The 15267-nt window shown below is 37.4% G+C and overlaps 1 protein-coding gene and 1 pseudogene across 3 annotated transcripts in view; both read left to right on the top strand.

The window, feature by feature from the left end:
- GRIP1 (glutamate receptor interacting protein 1) overlaps nucleotides 1–15267 on the top strand; it is a 338518-nt gene that overhangs the window by 110962 nt on the left and 212289 nt on the right. The window lies entirely within an intron of this gene.
- On the top strand, nucleotides 1194–6765 carry LOC112634165 (annotated as a pseudogene).

Here is a 15267-nt window from a genome sequence, read left to right as displayed (position 1 = left end):
GCTGGTCGGGCTGCAGCAGCTGACCAGTACCGATCGTCCGGCACTCCCCAGTGAGATGAACCCAGTACCTCAGTTGAAAATGCCGAAATCACCGGTCTTCTGTGTCGCTGGCGCTGGGAGTTGAAGACTGGAGCTGCTCCTATTCGGCCATCTTGCTCCCTATCGAGCAAACTTCCACACTTGTTTTTTTAGCAGTAGAAACCTCTTTTCAAAATCTTATGTGGAGGAATAAGAGGGAAAAACTGACTAGTGTAGCTGAAGATGGGACCTAGGACTTAGAAATATGCCCGTTTGGTCTATCTTCCCTGGAAGAATTTCAGTTGAGGCCCGGTGTGGTGGCTCATGCCTCTAATCCTAGCACTTTCAGAGGCTGAGTCAGGAGGATCACTTGAGGCCAGGAGTTTGAGACTGGCCTGAGCAAATAACAAGACTCTATCTGTACAAAAAATTTAAAAATTAGCCAGGGGTGGTGGCATGCACCTGCAATCCCAGCTACTCAGGAGGCTGAGGTTGGAGGATCACTTGAGTCCAGGAATTCAAGGTTGCAGTGAGCTAGATCATACCAGTGCACTCCAGGCTGGGTGACAGAGTAAGACCCTGTCTCTAATACATACATACATACATACATACATACATACATTGCCTACAAACTACCCCCCAACATACACATTTTAACAACCGTGAAACTGGGATGCATTTTATAGTTGCTCTTAGACAAGTGATAATCATAATATTATTATTATTGCTTGTGCATGCACTTACTTGGTTGCAGTTCCTGGTGATATCATTGGATAAATATAACTCCTTGAAGTTTCAGGAAATAAACCTGAAAACGAATAAAACCTGAAATAAACCTGAGGAGGGAATATATACTGTTATCTAAAATGTTCTCTTGACACTTTTCCATAAGTTCAAGAAGCAAAAGTATCAAAACTTGCCAAATGAGGATTCAATCAAGTGGGGAAGGAAAAGGGGTGCTCAGAAGCACCCCTCTCCTGGAGGCACAGAGTGTGGGGGTCTTGCAAATGACTTTCTTGCTCGACACTTGTGGGGTGAGTATAACCTGAGGGTCTGGGAGAGGGCCAACCTCCGCCCCTGAGTCTCACAGTCCCTGGTGCCTGCCCAAGGCCAGGTTATGGGCTCAGATGTCATGCTTTCCTTGCCTCCTTCCTGTCACCTCCAGAGATTTGGATTCAGGATTTGTTCCTAGTGTCCAAAACTTTGACAGGAAACTTACTTTTTTTTTTTTCAGATGGAGTCTCACTTTGTTACCCAGGCTGGAGTGCAGTGGTGCAATCTCAGCTCACTGCAACCTCCATCCCCTGGGTTCAAGCAATTCTCCTGCCTCAGCCTCCCCAGTAGTTGGGATTACAGGTGCCTGCCACCACATCCAGCTAATTTTTGTATTTTTAGTAGAGACAGGGTTTCACCACCTTGGCCAGGCTGGTCTTGAACTCCTGACCTCGTGATCCAACCACCTCGGACTCCCAAAGTGCTGGGATTACAGGCGTGAACCACTGCGCCAGAGGCTGATGCTTACCTACAAATCTTGATAGAACAATTAAAGTTTTTTGATCACAAGCTTCAAAACTGCAAAGATAATAAACAGAGAAAGAAAATTGAAACTCTTAAAGAGAAGCAAATAGCATGGTAGAATCAGTTAAACACTGCACTGTGTTGATGCAGATTGCTAAAGACCAGAATAATGCTGAGAAGCACACAGGTAGAATTGTAAGTACTATTAATCTTGTAGATGCAATGTATCAACCCAGTCCCTTGGAACCCGTGATCAGCACAATGCCTTCTTAGACTGTCTCACCTCCGGAACCTACTCAGCTGCATAAGACAGAGCAGAGTTCATCTTCCTGACCAGTTGGACCTGTACTAGTTACCTTGGGACACCATTAGAGTCCAACACCAAATAGTAGAGGCAGTGACCATTCACCACCTAGTAGCAGTCAACTTCTCCAAGCCATGTCAACGGCTTCTCTAAATACAGTCCCAGAGTTCTCTTATTCCAGCAGTGAAGACGAATTCTACAATGCTGATGAATGTCATCAACATGGCTCATCCCCAAAGCACTTAATAGATTCTTCTGAATCTGCCTCAGTCTTGACACATGGCAGTGCAGAAAACAGACTAAAGTGCCCAGATAGCACAGAATCACTTAATTCTTTCACATCCAATGGAACAAGTGATACTGACTCATTTGATTCACCTCATGAGAGAGCTGACGAGGAGGAGGCAGGGTCCGTGGAGGAGCATAAGAGCATTATCACATACCTCTAGTCACAGGTTAGGGTTAGTATGGATCTTTCTAAAGTAGTTCTTCCAACATTTTTTTCTTGAAAGAGGATCTCTTTTAGAAGCATATGTAGACGTTTTTTGCATATCCAACCTTTTTGCGAGCATTGGTGACCAGGGATTGAATGGTTCAGAACATGAAATGGTACCTCTCAGCCTTTCATGCAAGGAGGAAAGAATCGATTACCAAAAAGCCATTTTAGCAAGATCTTTCAGTGTTACTGGACATTACCAAATGATACCAAAGAGAACAAAGGGCTAGTTTTAGAAGGACCAGTTCCCTGGGTTTCCAAAAACAATGTAAAATTGGTGGCTGAACAGATTTCCCATCATCTACCTACTTCAGCCTTTTATGCTGAGTGTTTATCAAAAAGATTCAATTCATTGCTGATATCTGGACCTAATCAAAATTCCTTAGGATGTCAATTGGGATAAACAACATAGGGTGGGGCCACAAGCCCTGTGTCTTGTGTTTAAATTGTGAGAAACATTACATCCTCACATTCCCCAGTGTTTAAGGATGGTCTATCCTCACAGTGCTCTGAATGGAACTAGGAGGAGAAGCAATATTAATTATTCCAAAACTGGTGATAATGCAAATATCATCTTCCACACTGAACCTTTCTCTGGGGACAGGAAGCACAGAATTACCACTGTGATTTTTTTTCTCCAAATGATGAGAAGCCTTTTGCTCAATTGAAGGGGAATGGAATGGTATAATGTATGCAAAACATGCAACAGGGGAAAATGCAGTCTTTTTAGATACCAAGAAGATGTCTATAATCAAGAAGATAGGAAGTTGAAAGATCAGAAAAAATATGAATCCCACTGCCTTTAGAAGGATGTCACTTTCAACTTAAGAATCAGAGACATTCAGTTGCCATGTAGTTATGCAGTTTTTGAGTGAGTTTCTTAATCCTGGGTTCTAATTTGATTGGACTGTGGTCTGAGAGACAGTTTGTTATAATTTCTGTTCTTTTGCATTTGCTGAAGAGTGCTTTACTTTCAACTATGTGGTCAATTTTGGGTGACTATGGGGTAAATAATGAAGGCAGAAATAAAGATGTTCTTTGAAATCAGTGAGAACAAAGACACAACATACCAGAATCTCTGGGACACATTTAAAGCAGTGTGTAGAGGGAAATTTATCACATTAAATGCCCACAAGAGAAAGCAGGAAATATCTAAAATTGACACCCTAACATCACAATTAAAAGAACCAGAGAGGCAAGAGCAAGCACATTCAAAAGCTAGCAAACGGCAAGAAATAACTAAGATCAGAGCAGAAATGAAGGAGATAGAGACACAAAAAAGCCCTTCAAAAAATCAATGAATCCAGGAGCTGGTTTTAATTGATAGACAGCTAGCAAGACTAATAAAGAAAAGAAAGAAGAATCAAATAGATGCAATAAAAAATTATAAAGGGGATATCACCACCGATCCTACAGAAATACAAACTACCATCAGAGAATACTATAAACATCTCTACACAAATAAACTAGAAAATCTAGAAGAAATGAATAAATTCCTGGACACATACACCCTCCCAACACTAAACTAGGAGGAAGTTGAATCCCTGAACAAACCAATAACAGGCTCTGAAACTGAGGCAATAATTAATAGCCTACCAACCAAAAAAAGTCAAGGACCAGATGGATTCCCAGCCAAATTCTACCAGAGGTACAAAAAGGAGCTAGTACCATTCCTTCTGAAACTATTCCATCAATAGAAAAAGAGGAAATCCTCCCTAACTCATTTTATGAGGTCAGCATCATCCTGATACCAAAGCCTGGCAGAGAACACAACAAACAAAGAGAATTTTAGACCAATATCCCTGATGAACATCGATGCAAAGATCCTCAATAAAATACTGGCAAACCGAATCCAGCAGCACATCAAAAAGCTTATCCACCATAATCAAGTCGGTTTCATCCCTGGGATGCAAGGCTGGTTCAACATATGCAAATCAATAAACACAGTCCATCATATAAACAGAACTAAAGACAAAAACACATGATTCTCTCAATAGATGCAGAAAAGGCCTTTGACAAATTCAACAGCCCTTCATGCTAAAAACTCTCAAGAAACTAGATATTGATGGGACATATCTCAAAATAATAAGAGCTATTTATGACAAACCCACGGCCAGTATCATACTGAATGAGCAAAAACTGGAAGCATTCCCTTTGAAAACTGGCACAAGAGAGGGATGCCCTCTCTCACCACTCCTATTCAACATAGTGTTGGAAGTTCTGGTCAGGGCAATCAGGCAGGAGAAAGAAATAAAGGGTATCAGTTAGGAAAAGAGGAAGTCAGATTGTCCCTGTATGCAGATGATGTAACTGTATATTTAGAAAACCCCACTGTCTCAGCCCAAAATCTCCTTAAGCTGATAAGCAACTTCAGCAAAGTCTCAGCATACAAAATCAATGTGCAAAAGTTACAAGCATTCCTCTACACCAATAACAAAGAGCCAAATCATGAGTGAAGTCCCATTCACAATTGCTTCAAAGAGAATAAAATACCTAGGAATCCAACTTACAAGGGATGTGAAGGACCTCTTCAAGGAGAACTACAAGCCACTGCTCAACGAACTAAAAGAGGATACAAACAAATGGAAGAACATTCCATGCTCATGGATAGGAAGAATCAATATCATGAAAATGGCCATACTGCCCAAGGTAATTTATATTCAATGCCATCCCCATCAAGCTACCAATGACTTTCTTCACAGAATTGGAAAAAACTACTTTAAAGTTCATATGGAACCAAAAAAGAGTCCACATTATTTGCCAAGACAATCCTAAGCCGAAAGAACAAAGCTGGAGGCATCATGCTACGTGACTTGAAACTATACTACAAGGCTACAGTAACCAAAACCGCATGGTACTGGTACCAAAACAGAGATATAGACCAATGGAACAGAACAGAGCCCTCAGAAATAATACCACACATCTACAACCATCTGATCTTTGACAAACCTGACAAAAACAAGAAATGGGGAAAGGATTCCCTATTTAATAAATGGTGCTGGGAAAACTGGCTAGCCATAAGTAGAAAGCTGAAACTGGATCCCTTCCTTACACCTTGTACAAAAATTAATTCAAGATGGATTAAAGACTTAGACCTAAAACCATAAAAACCCTAGAAGAAAACCTAGGCAATACCATTCAGAACATAGGCATGGGCAAGGACTTCATGACTAAAACACCAAAAGCAACGACAGTAAAAGCCAAAATAGACAAATAGGATCTAATTAAACTAAAAAGCTTCTGCACAGCAAAAGAAACTACCATTAGAGTGAACAGGCAACCTACAGAATGGGAGAAAATTTTTGCAATCTACCCATCTGACAAAGGGCGAATATCCAGAATCTACAAAGAACTTAAACAAATTTACAAGAAAAAATCAAACAATCCCATCAAAAAGTGGGTGAAGGATATGAACAGACACTTCTCAAAAGAAGACATTTATGCAACCAACAGGCACATGAAAAAATTCTCATCGTCACTGGTCATCAGAGAAATGCAAATCAAAACCACAATGAGATACCATCTCACACCAGTTAGAATGGCGATCATTAAAAAGTCAGGAAACAACAGGTGCTGGAGAGGATGTGGAGAAATAGGAACACTTTTACACTGTTGATGGGACTGTAAACTAGTTTAACCATTGTGGAAGACAGTGTGGCGATTCCTCAAGGATCTAGAACTAGAAATATCATTTGACCCAGTAATCCCATTACTGGGTATGTACCCAAAGGGTTATAAATCATGCTGCTATAAAGACACATGCACACGTATGTTTATTGCAGCACTATTCACAATAGCAAAGACTTGGAACCAACACAAATATCCATCAATAATAGACTGGATTAAGAAAATGTGGCACATGTACACCATGGAATACTATGCAACCATAAAAAAGGATGAGTACATGTCCTTTGTAGGGACATGGATGAAGCTGGAAACCATCATTCTGAGCAAACTATCGCAAGGACTGAAAACCAAACACTGCATGTTCTCACTCATAGGTGGGAATTGAAGAATAAGAACACTTGGACACAGGGTGGGGAACATCACACACCAGGGCCTGTTGTGGGGTGGAGGGGGGAGGAATATCATTAGGAGAAATGCCTAATGTAAATGATGAGTTAATGGGTGCAGCACACAAACATGGCACATGTACACATATGTAACAAAACTGCACGTTGTGCACATGTACCCTAGAACTTGAAGTATTTAAAAAAAAAAAATCAGAGACATTGATGCAGCAACTGAAGCAAAAACACAAACTTGGAAAAGACAAAGAGAAGAAACCCAAGAAAGGAAGGATAAGGAAATTCAATTGGAGACAAGCTTATTTCATGAAGATGGAAGATGTTGGGTTTATGATGAACCATTACTGAATTATGTTGGTGCTGCCAAGCATTGGGCTAGGAAATGCGAAGTTTACACCTGATAGCCAGAGCAGTAAGCATAATAAGCAACAAACATTCTCCCTTTGGGAGAACCTGTTCATTCCCTTCTTATTGCAATGGTTCCTATCTCAGGGATATGAGACTTTTTTTTTTTACAGTTAAAAATCAATAGTATTTAATTCTATACAATGAAGAATTGGAAATTTAAAAAGCAGTACCACTTGCAGTAACATAAAAAAATCAAATAAATAGAAATTCCTAAACCAATGCTTGGCAGCACCAAGATAATTCAGTAATGGTTCATCATAAATGCAACATCTTCCATCTTCATGAAATAAACTTGTCTCCCATTGGATTTCCTTCTCCATCCTTTCTTCGGTTTCTTTTTCAAGTTTCTGTTTTGCTTCAGTTGCAGCATCAATGTCTCTCTTTGCCATAAATCTAGCAAAATATTTACAAGATCTACACAGAATATGGGACTTTCTGACACAGATGAACAATTACAGTGGGAAAAGCTTCCCTTTTTTCCTCTGTGGCAGTTATGGCCATAAGTCCTGAGAAAAACTTCAGGTTTTGAAAACAAGATGTTTGCTCCTTTTCCAAACCCTACATATTGAAAAGCATTTCTAAATCCAAGCCTCAAACTCTACACTCTAATACTGATGTTAAGGAACACAATTTCTGTTTTCTAGTTCTTATGATGTTGGATTGTGTGTGTGTGTGTGTGTGTGTGTATACAGCTCATATGTTGGATTATATGTGTGTGTATATATATATATATATACACACAAACACATACACACAGTATATGCAGTTGACCCTTGAACAACACAGGTTTGAACTGCACAGGTCTACATAAACACAGATTTTCTACCACCTGTGCCACCCCTGAGATAGCAAGTCCAACCCCCTCTTCCTCCTTCTCAGCCTACCTAACATGAGGAAGACAAGGATGAAGACCTTTATGATGATCCTCTTCCACTTAATAAATAGTAAATATGTTTTCTTCCTTATGATCTTCTTAACATTCTCTTTGTTATAAGAATATAGTATATCATACATATAACATACATGATATGTGTTTATGTTGTCAGTAAAGCTTCCAGTCAACAGTAGGCTATTAATAGTTAAGTTTTGGGGTAGTGAAAAGTTACATGTGGATTTTTCAACTATACACCGGGGGTTGGGGGGTGATGGTGCATCTAACGTTGTATTATACGTACATATATATACAATCATGCAACAAAGATACCTAATGCCAGATTTTTCATAAAAACTCCTTCTACTGTAAATATGGGTTCCTCAGAGTTATTTTGAGAAATCAGCACAGTGTCTTAAAATCGTGTTGGGAAATGTTATGGTCTCACCTGCAATAACTTTTCTTTTGGAATTGAACTATTATTAAGTTGTATCTAACCCTAGATTATGGTTTAATTATACTCAATATTTCTTCAGGCTTCATAAAGTAATTTTTCAAAAAAATTGAAACTTGCCAAATAAGCCTCAGCAGCTTGAAAGAAAATCCAAGGGACAGTAACAGAGCACTGTAAAAAATGCAGCATCACAGTGCTCTTGGTGGCCCAAAGGACTAGTGATGAGGACAATATCATATAGAAAATATGGACATCAATGACACTGGTTCAGAGGGTGAATGTGGAAAAGTTGTAGGAGTACCTTGACTGATTTATTTCACTGACATTTTTCTTTTCATGCATGCCCTTTGCATTATTTAATAAGTATAATACTTAACAATCTTAGTGATAAGCATTATGTTGTAGTTTGCTTGACAGCATTTTGTTTTGCAGTTTTGTTTTGTTTTGTTTTGTTTGAGACAGGGTTTTGCTCTGACCCAGGCTGGAATGCTGTATTGCAATCATGGCTCACTGCAGCCTCAACCTCCCAGGCTCAAGCAATCCTCTCACCTCAGCTCCCCGCCATCTCCCACCAGGTAACTGGGACTACAGGAGCACACCACCATGCCTGGGTAATTTTTAAATGTTTTTGTAGAGACAGAGTTTCGCCAAGTTGCCCAGAGTGGTCTCAAACTCCTGAGCTCAAGCAATCCTCCTACCTCAGCCTCCCAAAGTACTAGGATTATAGGCGTGAGCCACACACCCAGCCATATTCTTTCTTAGCAGCAAATAAAGTAACAGTGTGCCTTACAATTGCTGGCACCTTAAAATCAATAAAATATGGTAATTTTTTTAAGCCAAATACTCAGTTCTCTCATTTTACAGTTCAGAGATTAGGTCACACAAGGATTTAGTGACTTGCCAGAGGCGAGGCAAATAGGGCTGGTTTGTTAGGGCATAATGAACCATTTGCAAATATTTTTCAAGTGACTGTCCCAACTTAGCCCCAGATTAACCCTTTGTTTTTCTAAATAATCATAACTAACCATATTGTTATAATTTTCTATTTCTTTAAGTTGGTATTTCTTTTTTTTAGTTTTTAATTTTTGTGGGTATATAGTAGGTATATATATTTATGGGGTATGTGAGATGTTTTGATACAGCCATGCAATGCATAATAATCACATCATGGTAAATGGGGTATCCATCACCTCAAGCACTTATCCTTTGTGCTACAAACAATCCAATTATACTCTTTTAGTTATTTTAAGATGTACAATTAAGTTATTATTGACTGTAGTCACTTGCTGTGTTATCAAATACCGCATCTTATTCATTCTTTCTAATGTTTTTGTACCCATTAGCCATCCCCACTTTCCTTCCACTCCCCCGCTACCTTCCGAGCTTCTGGTAACCATTATTTTACTCTCTAGCTCCATGAGTTCAATTGTTTTAATTTTTAGCTCCCACAGTCAAGTGACAACATGTGTTTGTCTTTCTGTGCCTGACTTATTTCACTTAACATAATGATCTTCATTTCTATCCGTGTTGTTGCAAAAGACAGGATCTCATTCTTTTTTATGGCTGAATAGTACTTCATTGTGTATATGTATCACATTTTCTTTATCCATTCATCTGTTGATGAACACAGGTTGCTTACAAATCCTGGTTGTTGTACATAGTGCTGCAATAAATATGGGAGTACAGATATTTTTTGATATATCAATTTCCTTTCTTTAGGGCATATACCTAGCAGTATATGGGTATATGCTGCTAGGGAGTGCTGGATCATATGGTAGCTCTCTTTTTAGTTTTGTGAGGAACCACCAAACTGCTCTGCATTGTGATTGTACTAATTTATATTCCCACCAACGGTGTACAAGACTTCCCTTTTCTCCATGTCCTCACCAGCATTTGTTATTCCCTTTCTTTTAATTGGGGTGAGATGTTATTATATTTCATTGTAGTTTTGATTTGGATTTCTCTGCTGATCAATGATGTCAAGCACCATTTCATATACCTGTTTGCCATTTGTCTGTCTTTTTTTGAGAAATGTCTATTCAAATATTTTGCCCATTTTTAAATTGAATTATTATATTAAAATTTTTACTATAGAGTTGTTTGAGCTCCTTATATATTTGGCTTACTAATCCCTTGTCAGATGTATAGTTTACAAATATTTTCTCCCATTCTATGGGTTGTGTCTTCACTTTGTTGATTGTTTCCTTTGCTGTGCAGAACTTTTTAACTTGATGTGATCCCATTTATCCGTTTTTACTTTGGTTGCCTGTGCTTGTGGAGTATTACTCAAGAAATTTTTGCCCAAATCAATGTCCTGGAGAGTGCCCTTGATGTTTCCTTGTAGTAGTTTCATAATTTGAGGTCTGGGATTTAAATATTTAATCCACTTTGATTTTCGTATATGACAAGTGATGGAGTCTAGTTTCATTCTTCTGCACATGGATATCTAGTTTTCCCAGCATGAGTTATTATTGAAGAAACTGTCTTTTCCCCAGTGTATGTTCTTGGCACCTTTGTTGAAAATGAGTTCTTTGTAGGTGTATGGATTTGTTTCTGGGTTCTCTGTTCTGTTCCATTGGTCTGTGTGTCTGTTTTTATGCCAGTACCATGCTGTTTTGGCTACTGTAGCACTGTAGTATATTTTGAAGTCAGGTAATGTGATCCCTCCAGTTTTATTTTTCCTCAGGATACTTTTGGCTATTTTGGGTCTTTTGTGGGTCCATATAAATTTTAGAATTGTTTTTTCTATTTCGGTGGAGAATGTCATTGATATTTCAATGGAGATTGCATTGAATTGGTAGATTACTTTCAGTAGTATGGACATTGTAACAATATTGATTCTTCCAATTTATGAACATGGAATATTTCTATTTTTTGTGTGTCCTCTTCAATTTCTTTCATCAAGGTTTTAAAGTTTTCATTGTAAAGACCATTTACTTCTTTTAATTCCTAGCTATTTAATTTTCTTTTTAGCTGTTGTAAATGGGATTACTTTTTAAATTTCTTTTTCAGATTGTTCACTGTTGGCATATAGATATGCCACTGATTTTTTATATCGATTTTGTATTCTGCAACTTCACTGAATTTGTCAGTTCTAATACGTTTTTGGTGGAGTCTTAAGGGTTTTCCAAATATAAGATCATGTCATTTGTAAACAAGGATAATTTGACTTCTTCCTTTCCAATTTGGATGCCCTTTGCTTCTTTCTTTTATCCGATTGCTCTAGCTAGGACTTCCAGTACTATGTTAAATAACAGAGTGACACTGAGAATCTTTGTAATGTTACAGATCTTAGAGAAACCACTTTCAGTTTTTCCCCATTCAGCATGATACTAACTGTGGGTCTGCCACATATGACTTTTGTTATGTTGAGGTATATTCTTGCTATAATCTGTTTCTTGAGGGATTTTTTATGAAGGGATATTGAATTTTATCAAATGCTTTTTCAGCATCCATTGAAAGGATCATGTGGTTTTTGTCCTTCATTCTGTGGATATAATATATCACATTGATTGATCTGTGTAGGTTAAACCATCCTTGCACCCCTGGGATAAGTTTCACTTGGTCATGATGAATGATGTTTTTAATGTGGTCTTGAATTTGGTTTGCTGGTATTTTGTTGAGGATTTTTGCAACAGTGTTTATTAGGAATATTGGCTTGTAGTCTTCTTTTTTCCTGTGTCTTTGTCTGGTTTTGGTATCATGGTAATACTGGCCTTGTGGAGTGAGTTCTGAAGTATTCCCTCCTTCTTTATTTTTTGGAATAGTTTGAGCAGGATTGGCATTAGTTCTTCTTTAAATGTTTGGTAAAAATCAGCAGTGAAGCCATCAGGTCCTGGACTTTTCTTTGCTGGGAGATTTTATTACAGCTTTAATCTCATTAGCTGTTATTGGTGAGTTCAGGTTTTGGATTTCCGCATGGTTCAATCTTGGTACATTTTATTTATATAGGAATTTATACGTTTCTTCTAGGTTTTCCAATTTACTGGCATATACTTGCCCATAGTAGTCTCTAGTGATCATCATATGTTTTGGATGTTTTCCCACCCAAATCTCATCTTGAATTGTAGCTCCCATAATTCACACATGTTGTGTGAGGGACCCAGTAGGAGATAATTAAATCACAGGGGTGTTTTCCCCATACTTTTCTCGTGGTAATGAGTAAGTCTTACAAGATCTGATGATTTTATAAGAGGTTTCCCTTTTTGCTTGGCTGTCTCATTCTCCCTTGCCTGCCACCATGTAAGAGATGCCTATCGCCTTCTGCCATGATTGTGAGTCTCTCCAGCCACGTGTGACTGTGAGTGCATTAAACCTCTTTTCCTTTATAAATTACCCAGTCTTGTTATGTCTTTATCAGCAGCATGAAAACAGACAAATACAGATCCTTTGAGTTTCTGTAGTATCAGCTGTAATGTCTTCATTTTCATCTTTGATTTTATTTATTTAGGTCTTCTCTCTTTTTCCATAGTCTGGCTAAAGGTTTGTCAATTTTGTTTATTCAAAAAACTAACTTTAAAGAAAAGAAACAACTTTTAATTGATCATTTGTATTGTCTTCATTTCAGTTTCATTTATTTCTGCTCTTTCATGCTACTAATTTTGGGTTTGGTTTGCTCTCACTTTTCTAGTTCTTTAAGATGCATTCTTAGGTTATTTATTTGAAGGTTGTCTTTTTTTTTTTTTTTTTTGGATGTAGTGTTTATAGCTATAAATTCCCTCTTAGTGCTGCTTTTGCTACATCCCATAGGATTTGGTATGTTTTGTTTCTGATATGATTTGTTTCAAGAAATTTTTAAATTTTCTTAATTTCTTCATTGACCCATTGGTCATTCAGGAGCATACTGTTTAATTTCCATGTGTTTGTTGAATTTCCAAAATTCCTCTTGTTACTGATTTCTAGTTTTATTCCATTCTGGTCAGAGAATATACTTGATATGATTTCAATTTTTTGGAATTTTTAAAAATTTGTTTTGTGCTAACATATGATCTATTCTCAAGGATGATCCACATGCTAAGGAGAATGTATATGCTGCAACTGTTGAATAAAATGTTCTGTAGATATCAATTAGGTCCATTTGGCCTGTAGTCCAGATTAAGTCCATTGTTTCTTTGTTGATTTTATGTCTGGATGATTTGTCCAATCCGGAAAGTAGGGTCACCAGCTATTACTGTATTGAGTTCTATCTCTCTCTTAAGCTCTAATAATATTTTCTTTGTATCTCTGCATGCTCCGGTGTTGGGTGTACATATATTTACAATGGTTATATCCTCTTGCTGAATTTACCCTTTTATCATTATATAATGAGCCCTCTTTGTCTCTTCTTACAGTTTTTGTCTTGAAATTTATTTTATCTGGTAGAAATATAGCTACTCCTGCCCTTTTTTGGTTTCCATTAGCATAGAATGTCTTTTTCCATCCCTTGTTTTCAGTCTATATGAGTCATTATAGGTGAAGTGTGTTTCTTGTAGACAAGAGATAGTTGAGTCTTATTGTTTATCCATTCAGCCACTCTGTGTCTCTTGATTGGAGAATTTAGACCATTTGCATTCAATGTTATTATTGATAAGTAAGAATTTACTCCTGCCATTTTGTTACTAGTTTTGTGGTTGTTTTGTGGTCTTCTTTTTATTTCTGTCATTCCTTCCTGTCTTCCTTTTAGTGATAATTTTTCTCTGGTGGTATGTTTTAATCTCTTCCTTTTTATACTTTATGTATCTGTTGTATGTTTTCAATTTGAGGTTACCATAAGGCTTGCAAATACTGTCTTATACCCCATTATTTTAAACTGATGACAACCTAACACTGATTGCATAAACAAATATGCAAAAAGAAAACTAACAAAAACTCTACACTTCAACTTGCCCCCTGCTTTTTAACTTTTTGTTGTTTTTTTAATGTTTTATTGTACTGGCTATTTCTTGAAAAGTTGTCATAGTTATTATTTTTGATTGGTTCATCATTTAGTCTTTCTACTTAAGTTTGCATACCACCATGACAGTGTTATACTGTGTTTTTCTCGGCGCTTACTATTACCAGTAATTTTTGAAACTTCAGATGATTTCTTATTGCTCACTAACATCCTTTTCTTTCAGATTGAAGAATTCCCCTTAGCATTTCTTGTAGGACAGGTCTGGTGTTAAAGGAATCCCTCCGCTTTTGTTTGTCTGGGAAGGTCTTTATTTCTCCTTCGTGCTTAAAGCAATTTTTGCCAGATATACTATTCAAGGATAAAAGTTTTTTTTCTTTCAGTACTTTAAATATGTAATGCCACTCTTTCCTGGCCTATAAGATTTCCATTGAAAAGTCAGCTGCTAGATTTACTGGAGCTCCATTCTATGTTATTTGTTTATTTTCTCTTGCTGCCTTTAGGATTCTTTCTTTTTCCTTTACCTTTGAGAGTTTGATTGTTAAATGTCTTGAGGCAGTCTTCTTTGGATTCAGTCTGTTTGGTGTTCTATAACCTTGTGGTACTTAAATATTGATATATTTGTCTAGGTTAGGGAAGTTCTCTGTTATTACCACTTTGAATAAACTTTCCATCCCTATCTGTCTCTACATCCTCATTAAGGCTAATAACTCTTAGGTTTGCCCCTTTGAGGCTATTTTCTGGATCTTACAGGCATGCTTTATTCCTTTTTCATTCTTTTTTCTTTTGTCTCCTCTATTTTCAAATACACTGTCTTCAAGTTCATTAATTCTTCCTTCTGCTTGATCACTTCTCCTATTAAGAGACTGTGGTGCATTCTTTAGTATGTCAATTGCATGTTTTCATCTCCAGGATTTCTGCTTAATTCTTTTTAATTATTTGAATCTCTTTATTAAATTTATCTGATAGGATTCTGAATTTCTTCACTGTATTATCTTGAATTTCGAGTTTCCCCCAATCACCTATTTTGCATTTTCTCTCTGAAAGGTTATATAACTCTGTTTCTCTGGGTTTGGTCCCTGGTTCCTTATGTTATTCATTTGATGAGGTCATGTTTTTAGATGGTCTTGATGTTTATAGATGTTCATCAGTGTCTGAGCATTGATGAGTTAAGTATTTATTGTAGTCATTGCAGTCTGGGTTTGTTTGTACGCATCCTTCTTGGGAGAGCTCTGCAGGTATTTGAAGGGACTTGGATGTTGGGATCTAATTTTTTGGTCACTGCAGCCATATCTGCATTA

This window comes from Theropithecus gelada, chromosome 11 (assembly GCF_003255815.1).
Source record: "Theropithecus gelada isolate Dixy chromosome 11, Tgel_1.0, whole genome shotgun sequence".
In the NCBI taxonomy this organism is placed as follows: domain Eukaryota; kingdom Metazoa; phylum Chordata; class Mammalia; order Primates; family Cercopithecidae; genus Theropithecus; species Theropithecus gelada.
Note: the sequence above shows the minus strand (reverse complement) of the source record. Positions and strands in the feature narration are given on the sequence as shown.